Source organism: Oncorhynchus keta, unplaced genomic scaffold (genome assembly GCF_023373465.1).
Source record: "Oncorhynchus keta strain PuntledgeMale-10-30-2019 unplaced genomic scaffold, Oket_V2 Un_contig_26550_pilon_pilon, whole genome shotgun sequence".
NCBI classification, from domain to species: domain Eukaryota; kingdom Metazoa; phylum Chordata; class Actinopteri; order Salmoniformes; family Salmonidae; genus Oncorhynchus; species Oncorhynchus keta.
Window position 1 is genome coordinate 3,675 of NW_026285035.1, and position 10,664 is coordinate 14,338.

At 50.3% G+C, this 10,664-nt stretch overlaps 1 long non-coding RNA gene across 14 annotated transcripts; it reads right to left on the bottom strand.

Annotated features, from left to right (window-relative positions):
* Nucleotides 1-6,905: 6,905 nt before the first annotated feature.
* LOC127922651 (uncharacterized) lies at nucleotides 6,906-10,230 on the bottom strand. Of its 14 annotated transcripts, none has more exons than XR_008111829.1 (4): nucleotides 9,632-10,230; nucleotides 8,514-8,867; nucleotides 7,265-7,500; nucleotides 6,906-6,994 (listed from the first exon to the last, which is right to left on the bottom strand). It is a non-coding gene; the product is annotated as an uncharacterized LOC127922651 (long non-coding RNA). The 14 variants fall into 14 exon arrangements; XR_008111826.1 differs by having other exon boundaries at nucleotides 8,396-8,867; XR_008111839.1 differs by lacking the exons at nucleotides 6,906-6,994; nucleotides 7,265-7,500 and adding exons at nucleotides 9,038-9,096; nucleotides 9,334-9,392 and having other exon boundaries at nucleotides 8,235-8,690.
* Nucleotides 10,231-10,664: the final 434 nt, after the last annotated feature.

The window sequence follows — 10,664 nt, forward strand, 5'->3', positions numbered from 1 at the left end:
GCCAGTATCACCATACTGATTCTCTATGTATTGTGATTCTCATGATTCTGTATGTATTGTGATTCTCATGATTCTCTATGTATTGTGATTCTCATGATTCTCTATGTATTGTGATTCTCATGATTCTCTATGTATTGTGATTCTCATGATTCTGCATGTATTGTGATTCTCATGATTCTCTATGTACTGTGATTCTCTATGTACTGTGATTCTCATGATTCTGTATGTACTGTGATGTGATTCGATACTGCGACTTTGTGATTTGATGTTTCAAAACATATTGTTCACAGTGCACAAAACATTAGGAACAGCTGCTCTTTCCATGACAGACTGACCAGGTGAATCCAGGTGAAAGATACGATTCCTTATTGATGTCACATCCACTTCAATCAGTGTAGATGAAGGGGAGGAGACATGTAGATGAAGGGGAGGAGACATGTAGATGAAGGGGAGGAGACAGGTTAAAGAAGGATTTGTAAGCCTTGAGACATGGATTGTGTATCAATCAAATTCAAAATATCTTACATCAGCTGATATCTCAAAGTGCTGTACAGAAACCCAGCCTAAAACCCCAAACAGAAAGCAATGCAGGTGTAGAAGCACGGTGGCTAGGAAAAACTCCCTAGAAAGGCTAAAACCTAGGAAGAAACCTAGAGAGGAACCAGGCTATGTGGGGTGGCCAGTCCTCTTCTGGCTGTGCCGGGTAGAGAGGAACCAGGCTATGAGGGGTGGCCAGTCCTCTTCTGGCTGTGCCGGGTGGAGATTATAAACCTGGAGAGGAACCAGGCTATGAGGACTGGCCAGTCCTCTTCTGGCTGTGCCGGGTGGAGATTATAACAAAACATGGCCAAGATGTTCAAATGTTCATAGATGACCAGCAGGGTCAAATAATAATAATCACAGTAGTTGTCGAGGGTGCAGCAAGTCACCACCTCAGGAGTATATTTCAGTTGGCTTTTCATAGCCGATTATTCAGAGTTAGAGACAGCAGGTGCGGTAGAGAGAGAGTTGAAAACAGCAGGTCTGGGACAGGTAGCACGTCCGGTGAACAGGTCAGGGTTTCATAGCTGCAGGCAGAACAGCTGAAACTGGAGCAGCAGCACAACCAGGTGGACTGGGGACAGCAAGGAGCCATCAGGTCAGTGTGTGTGCTATTCAGATGGTGAATGGGCAAAGACAAAATATTTAAGTGCCTTTGAACGGGGTATGGTAGTAGGTGCACCGGTTTGAGTGTGTCAAGAACTGCAATGCTGCTGGGTTTTTCCACACTCAATAGTCCCCCGTGTGCCTCAAGACTTGTTCACCACCCAAAGGACATCCAGCCAACTTGGTAACTGTGGGGAGCATTGGATTCTACTTGGGCCAACAATCTCGTAGAGTCCATGTCCCAACGAATAGAGGCTGTTCTGCAGGCATTAGGGGTGCAACTCAATATTAGGAAGGTGTTCATAATGTTTTGTACACTCAGTGTATGTCTCCTGCAGAGCGACAAGAGTCATGGAAATAAGTGCTGAAAACATATTGGCTCACTTTTTCAAAAGAAGATGAAGAATAAGCTATAGGATGAACAATACTGCCGTTTCGGTGCATGTACAGACAACTAGCGCAAGCTAATGCTACCTAGCAAGTACAAATCGATACTTGAGTCAACATATGAATATATCGTCCAAAATAATATTGCAATATGTAACTTCATCGAATATTTCCCCACCTAACTATCCCATTCTTACCGTCAAAGGGGAAGTCACTGATAAGACATCCAGGCTCGTAGCTGGTAGAGACCTCCAGGAAACATAGAAGCTTGTTCCTAAACTCTCCCAGGTCCCCCTCCTCCTTCCCAGCAGCCACTGCAGGAACCCCTACAGGACAAGGAAGACAGAACAGACAGATCCCAGCTGTGGAGTACCTCAGGGCAGTGTGCTGGGGAGTACCTCAGGGCAGTGTGCTGGGGGCTGTGGAGTACCTCCGCGCAGTGTGCTGGGGGCTGTGGAGTACCTCAGGGCAGTGTGCTGGGACTACTTTTTTTTCTGTTATAGATCAATGATACTAGATATTCCTTAGCCCCCCAAAAAAATGTAGTAGTATCAGGTCTTACCCTCAGGCGGGGAGTTGAGGTACTGCTTCATGAGCCCCTGGACCCTCTCCAGGTAGTTATAGTAGTAGTATTAGTAGTAGTAGTAGTATTAGTAGTATTAGTAGTAGTAGTAGTATTAGGTCTTACCCTCAGGCAGGGAGTTGAGGTACTGCTTCATGAGCCCCTGGACCCTCTCCAGGTAGTTATAGTAGTAGTATTCGTAGTATTAGTAGTAGTACCAGGTCTTACCCTCGGGCAGGGAGTTGAGTACTGCTTCGCAGGCCCCTGGACCCTCTCCCAGGTAGTTTATAATGTGGTATTAGTAGTATATTAGTGATAGTAGTAGCGGGTCTTACCCTCAGGCAGGGGAGTTGAGGTACTGCTTCGCAGGCCCCTGGACCCTCTCCCAGAGTGAGATTTATAGTAAGTAGTATCGGAATCTTACCCTCAGGCGGGGAGTTGAAATTGCTGCTTCATGAGCCCCCTGGACCCTCTCCAGGTACAGCTGAATCGGACGTTATGGAACTCTGGCTCCGTCTCCTCCCAGGCGTGTACGATGTGCTCCAGGTAGGGATAGTCAGCTCCTTAAAGCCCTCCTTCAGGAAGTTCAGGACCTTGTCTCTGGGCAGGGTCTCTACCTCCGTCAGGTCTCAGTGAAGATCTGAAGGACCCAGAAACCATATGTATATGACGTATGCATTGACATTGGAGGAATCAAACACATCCATGCAATCTCCATAGACAAACACTGGCAGTAGAATGGCCCTTACTGAAGAGCTCAGTGACTTACAACGTGGCAGCGTCATAGGATGCCACCTTTCCAACAAGTCAGTTCTTAAAATGTCTGCCCGGCTAGAGCTGCCCCGGGTCAACTGTAAGTGTTGTTATTGTGACGGTGGGAAGCGTCTAGAAGACAGCGGCTCAGTCGCGAAAGTGTTAGGCCACACCAACTCACAGAACGGGACCGCAGTGCTGAAGCACGTGTCTCGTGCAACCCTCACTACAGAGTTCCAAAACTGCCCCTGGAAGCAACGTCGGGGAAACAATGACTGTTTGTCGGAGCTCCATGAAATGGGTTTCCACGGCTGAACAGCCTCACAAGCCTAAGATCACCATGTGCAATGCCAAGCATTGGGCTGGAGTGGTGTAAAGCACACCGCCATTTGACTCAAGAATTTATCTTGTCACCAAAAACACTCACAAGCTTCTACAGACGCAGCCTGTGGGCTGTATCACCGCCTGGTGCGGCAGCTGCTCCGCCCTGGCCGTAAGGCTCTCAGAGGGTAGTGAGGTCTGCACAACGCATCACCGGGGGCAAACTACCTGCCGTCCAGGACACCTACACCACCTGATGTCACAGGAAGGCCATAAAGATCATCAAGGACAACAACCACCCGAGCCACTGCCTGTTCCGCTATCATCAGAAGGCGAGGTCAGTACAGGTGCATCAAAGCTGGGACCGAGACTGAAAAACAGCTTATCTCAAGGCCATCAGACTGTTAAACAGCCACCACTAACATTGAGTGGCTACTGCCAACACACTGACTCAACTCCAGCCACTTTAATAATGGAAAAAATTGGATGTAAAAATGTATCACTAGCCACTTTAAATAATGCCACTTCATTTAATGTTTACATACCATACATTACTCATCTCATATGTATATACTGTATTTTATATCATCTATTACATCTTGCCTGCCGTTCGGCCATCGCCTCATCCATATCTTTATATGTACATATTCTTATTCCATCTCTTTAGATTTGTGTGTATTAGGTAGTTGTTGGGGAATTGTTAGATTACAGGTTAGATATTACTGCACGGTCTGAACTAGAAGCACAAGCATTTCACTACACATTAACATCTGCTAACCATGTGACCTACAACATCTGCCGACCATGTGACCTACAACATCTGCCGACCATGTGACCTACAACATCTGCCGACCATGTGACCTACAACATCTGCCGACCATGTGACCAACAACATCTGCCGACCATGTGACCAACAACATCTGCCGACCATGTGACCAACAACATCTGCCGACCATGTGACCTACAACATCTGCCGACCATGTGGCCAACAACATCTGCCGACCATGTGACCTACAACATCTGCCGACCATGTGACCTACAACATCTGCCGACCATGTGACCTACAACATCTGCCGACCATGTGACCTACAACATCTGCCGAACCATGTGACCTACAACATCTGCCGACCATGTGACCTACAACATCTGCCGACCATGTGACCTACAACATCTGCCGACCATGTGACCTACAACATCTGCCGACCATGTGACCTACAACATCTGCCGACCATGTGACCTACAACATCTGCCGACCATGTGACCTACAACATCTGCCGACCATGTGACCTACAACATCTGCCGACCATGTGACCTACAACATCTGCCGACCATGTGACCTACAACATCTGCCGACCATGTGACCTACAACATCTGCCGACCATGTGACCTACAACATCTGCCCGACCATGTGACCTACAACATCTGCCCGACCATGTGACCTACAACATCTGCCGACCATGTGACCTACAACATCTGCCGACCATGTGACCTACAACATCTGCCGACCATGTGACCTACAACATCTGCCGACCATGTGACCTACAACATCTGCCGACCATGTGACCTACAACATCTGCCGACCATGTGACCTACAACATCTGCCGACCATGTGACCTACAACATCTGCCGACCATGTGACCTACAACATCTGCCGACCATGTGACCTACAACATCTGCAAGCACAAGCATTTATGCTACACTCGCATTAACATCTGCTAACCATGTGTATGTGACAAATAAATTTGATTTGAACATCTGCTGACCGTGTGACCAATAACATCTGCTGGCCATGTGACCAATAACATCTGCTGACCAATAACATCTGCTGACCGTGTGACCAATAACATCTGCTGACCAATAACATCTGCCGACCAATAACATCTGCCGACCAATAACATCTGCCGACATAACATCTGCCGACCAATAACATCTGCTGACCATTTGACCAATAACATCTGCTGACCATGTGTTGTGACCAATAACATTTGCTGACCGTGTGACCAATAACATCTGCTGACCAATAACATCTGCTGACCAATAACATCTGCTGACCATGTGACCAATAACATCTGCTGACCGTGTGTATGTGACCAATAACATTTGTTTGATTTGAGCAGAGGAAACACATTCTCTGGGATGCCGAATCAATCTGACAGTCAAACAGGCGAATCTGAGTTTGGAAGATGCCAGTAGAACTTACCTGCCAACTGTAAAGTTTGGTGGAGGAGGTAATGTGGTCTGGGGGTGTTTTCATGATTTGGGCCTTAGTTCCAGTGAAGGGAAATCTTTACCTACACAATGACATTCTAGATGTTTCTGTGCATCCAACATTTTGGGGGAGGCCCTTTCCTGTTTCAGTATGACAATGCCCCAGTACACAAAGCGAGGTCTATAAAATAAATGGTTTGTCAATATCGGTGTGGAAGAACTTCACTGGCCTGCACAGAGCCTGAGCTCCACCCCTCCGAACACCTTCGGGATGGTGGAGCACCGTCTGTGATCCAGGCCTAATCGCCCAACATCAGTGCCCGACCTCATTAATGCTCGTGGCTGAATGGAAGTAATTCCCCGCAGCAACGTTCCAACAAACAGTGCAGTCAACTAGGGTAGGCAAAGACAATTCCAACTCCTGACAATCCTGTCTCACCTTGAGTCCGTCCTCAGGACAGATCTTCAGAACCCAGGGAGAGAACTCAAAGATAATGACCAGATTCTCCATCCCTGACAAGATAATGATAAAGAGATGATTAATGGTACGCTCAGAGAAGACAGGGTTGGACGTGTGAGAATGGTGGAAAGGTTAAAGGTTAACTCATATGGTGTTGTTTGTGGAGCTATATCGACTGTGGTGTTCTCTTCGTTAGTGCCGTCATACACGCATCAACTATAACATCTGCTGGGGCGGCAGGGTAGCCTAGTGGTTAGAGCGTTGGACTAGTAACCGGAAGGTTGCAAGTTCAAACCCCTGAGCTGACAAGGTACAAATCTGTCGTTCTGCCCCTGAACAGGCACTGTTCCTAGCCGTCATTGAAAATAAGAATTTGTTCTTAACTGACTTGCCTGGATAAATAAAGGTAAAATAAAATAAAAACTCTGCTGTGTGGAAAGCCTATTGTATGTTTCAATCCCAGTGTTCATTTACTTGGATGTTTAATCCAATATCGTTCAAACCATCAGCGTTAAGTTGATGTTGGGAGGTTAACTCACCCAGTCTCTGGAGGTACTGCACCGTCCTCTCATGTCCCTTTAGAGGAGAGTTAGCCTTGGTGGACTGATCCAACAACACCTGTAGGGCTGGGGGAGGAAGAGAGGAGAGTTAGCCTTGGTGGACTGATCTAACAACACCTGTAGGGCTGGGGGAGGAAGAGAGGAGTGTTAGCCTTGGTGGACTGAAATCTCTTTCTAACACCTGTAGGGCTGGGGGAGGAAGAGAGAGGAGAGTTAGCCTTGGTGGACTGATCAACAACACCTGTAGGGCTGGGGAGGAAAGAGAGGAGAGTTAGCCTTGGTGGACTGATCCAACAACACCTGTAGGGCTGGGGGAGGAAGAGGAGATTTAGCCTTGGTGGACTGATCCAACAACACCTGCAGGGCGCTGGGGGAGGAAGAGAGGAGATTTAGCCTTGGTGGACTGATCCAACAACACCTGTAGGGCTGGGGAGGAAGAGAGGAGAGTTAGCCTTGGTGGACTGGTCTAACAACACCTGTGTAGGGCTGGGGGAGGAAGAGAGGAGAGTTAGCCTTGGTGGAACTGATCTAACAACACCTGTAGGGCTGGGGGAGGAAGAGAGGAGAGTTAGCCTTGGTGGACTGATCCAACAACACCTGTAGGGCTGGGGGAGGAAGAGAGGAGAGTTAGCCTTGGTGGACTGATCTAACAACACCTGTAGGGCTGGGGGAGGAAGAGAGGAGAGTTACCTGCAGGGCTGGGGAGGAAGAGAGGAGAGTTAGCCTGGTGGACTGATCCAACAACACCTGTAGGGCTGGGGGAGGAAGAGAGGAGAGTTAGCCTGGTGGACTGGTCTACAACAACACCTGTAGGGCTGGGGGAGGAAGAGAGGAGAGTTAGCCTTGGTGGACTGGTCTAAACAACACCTGTAGGGCTGGGGGAGGAAGAGAGGAGAGTTAGCCTTGGTGGACTGATCCAACAACACCTGTAGGGCTGGGGGAGGAAGAGAGGAGAGTTAGCCTTGGTGGACTGATCCAACAACACCTGTAGGGCTGGGGGAGGAAGAGAGGAGAGTTAGCCTTGGTGGACTGATCCAACAACACCTGTAGGGCTGGGGGAGGAAGAGAGGAGAGTTAGCCTTGGTGGACTGATCCAACAACACCTGTAGGGCTGGGGGAGGAAGAGAGGAGAGTTAGCCTTGGTGGACTGGTCTAAACAACACCTGTAGGGCTGGGGGAGGAAGAGAGGAGAGTTAGCCTTGGTGGACTGGTCTAAACAACACCTGTAGGGCTGGGGGAGGAAGAGAGGAGAGTTAGCCTTGGTGGAACTGGTCCAACAACACCTGTAGGGCTGGGGGAGGAAGAGAGGAGATATAGCCTTGGTGGAACTGATCTAACAACACCTGTAGGGCTGGGGGAGGAAGAGAGGAGAGTTAGCCTTGGTGGACTGATCTAACAACACCTGTAGGGCTGGGGAGGAAGGGGGGAGAGTTAGCCCTGGTGGAACTGATCTAACAACACCTGTAGGGCTGGGGGAGGAAGAGAGGGAGAGTTAGCCTTGGTGGACTGATCCAACAACACCTGTAGGGCTGGGGGAGGAAGAGAGAGAGTTAGCCTTGGTGGAACTGATCCAACAACACCTGTAGGGCTGGGGAGGAAGAGAGGAGAGTTAGCCTTGGTGGACTGATCCAACAACACCTGTAGGGCTGGGGGAGGAAGAGAGGAGAGTTAGCCTTGGTGGACTGGTCTAAACAACACCTGTAGGGCTGGGGGGAGGAAGAGAGGAGAGTTAGCCTTGGTGGACTGGTCTAAACAACACCTGTAGGGCTGGGGGAGGAAGAGAGGAGAGTTAGCCTTGGTGGAACTGATCCAACAACACCTGTAGGGCTGGGGGAGGAAGAGAGGAGATATAGCCTTGGTGGAACTGATCTAACAACACCTGTAGGGCTGGGGGAGGAAGAGAGGAGAGTTAGCCTTGGTGGACTGATCTAACAACACCTGTAGGGCTGGGGGAGGAAGAGAGGAGAGTTAGCCTTGGTGGAACTGATCTAACAACACCTGTAGGGCTGGGGGAGGAAGAGAGGAGAGTTAGCCTTGGTGGACTGATCCAACAACACCTGTAGGGCTGGGGGAGGAAGAGAGGAGAGTTAGCCTTGGTGGACTGGTCTAACAACACCTGTAGGGCTGGGGGAGGAAGAGAGGAGAGTTAGCCTTGGTGGACTGATCCAACAACACCTGTAGGGCTGGGGGAGGAAGAGAGGAGAGTTAGCCTTGGTGGACTGATCCAACAACACCTGTAGGGCTGGGGGAGGAAGAGAGGAGAGTTAGCCTTGGTGGACTGATCCAACAACACCTGTAGGGCTGGGGGAGGAAGAGAGGAGAGTTAGCCTTGGTGGACTGGTCTAACAACACCTGTAGGGCTGGGGGAGGAAGAGAGGAGAGTTAGCCTTGGTGGACTGGTCTAACAACACCTGTAGGGCTGGGGGAGGAAGAGAGGAGAGTTAGCCTTGGTGGACTGATCCAACAACACCTGTAGGGCTGGGGGAGGAAGAGAGGAGATTTAGCCTTGGTGGAACTGATCCAACAACACCTGTAGGGCTGGGGAGGAAAGAGGAGATTAGCCTTGGTGGACTGATCAACAACACCTGTAGGGCTGGGGGAGGAAGAGAGATTAGCCTTGGTGGACTGATCCAACAACACCTGTAGGGCTGGGGGAGGAAGAGAGGAGAGTTAGCCTTGGTGGACTGATCCAACAACACCTGTAGGGCTGGGGGAGGAAGAGAGGGAGAGTTAGCCTTGGTGGACTGATCCAACAACACCTGTAGGGCTGGGGAGGAAGAGAGGAGAGTTAGCCTTGGTGGAACTGATCTAACAACACCTGTAGGGCTGGGGGAGGAAGAGAGGAGAGTTAGCCTTGGTGGACTGATCCAACAACACCTGTAGGGCTGGGGGAGGAAGAGAGGAGAGTTAGCCTTGGTGGACTGATCTAACAACACCTGTAGGGCTGGGGGAGGAAGAGAGGAGAGTTAGCCTTGGTGGACTGATCCAACAACACCTGTAGGGCTGGGGGAGGAAGAGAGGAGAGTTAGCCTTGGTGGACTGGTCTAACAACACCTGAAGGGCTGGGGGTGGAAGAGAGGAGAGTTAGCCTTGGTGGACTGGTCTAAACAACACCTGTAGGGCTGGGGGAGGAAGAGAGGAGAGTTAGCCTTGGTGGACTGGTCTAAACAACACCTGTAGGGCTGGGGGAGGAAGAGAGGAGAGTTAGCCTTGGTGGAACTGATCCAACAACACCTGTAGGGCTGGGGGAGGAAGAGAGGAGATTTAGCCTTGGTGGACTGATCCAACAACACCTGTAGGGCTGGGGGAGGAAGAGAGGAGAGTTAGCCTTGGTGGACTGATCCAACAACACCTGTAGGGCTGGGGGAGGAAGAGAGGAGAGTTAGCCTTGGTGGACTGATCCAACAACACCTGTAGGGCTGGGGGAGGAAGAGAGGAGAGTTAGCCTTGGTGGACTGGTCTAAACAACACCTGTAGGGCTGGGGGAGGAAGAGAGGAGAGTTAGCCTTGGTGGACTGGTCTAAACAACACCTGTAGGGCTGGGGGAGGAAGAGAGGAGAGTTAGCCTTGGTGGAACTGATCCAACAACACCTGTAGGGCTGGGGGAGGAAGAGAGGAGATATAGCCTTGGTGGAACTGATCTAACAACACCTGTAGGGCTGGGGGAGGAAGAGAGGAGAGTTAGCCTTGGTGGACTGATCTAACAACACCTGTAGGGCTGGGGGAGGAAGAGAGGAGAGTTAGCCTTGGTGGAACTGATCTAACAACACCTGTAGGGCTGGGGGAGGAAGAGAGGAGAGTTAGCCTTGGTGGACTGATCCAACAACACCTGTAGGGCTGGGGAGGAAGAGAGGAGGGTTAGCCTTGGTGGGACTGATCCAACAACACCTGTAGGGCTGGGGGAGGAAGAGAGGAGAGTTAGCCTTGGTGGACTGATCCAACAACACCTGTAGGGCTGGGGGAGGAAGAGAGGAGAGTTAGCCTTGGTGGACTGGTCTAAACAACACCTGTGGGGCTGGGGAGGAAGAGAGGAGGAGTTAGCCTTGGTGGACTGGTCTCAAGCAACACCTGTAGGGCTGGGGGAGGAAGAGAGGAGAGTTAGCCTTGGTGGAACTGATCCAACAACACCTGTAGGGCTGGGGAGGAAGAGAGGAGATATAGCCTTGGTGGAACTGATCTAACAACACCTGTAGGGCTGGGGGAGGAAGAGAGGAGAGTTAGCCTTGGTGGACTGATCTAACAACACCTGTGGGGCTGGGGGAGGAAG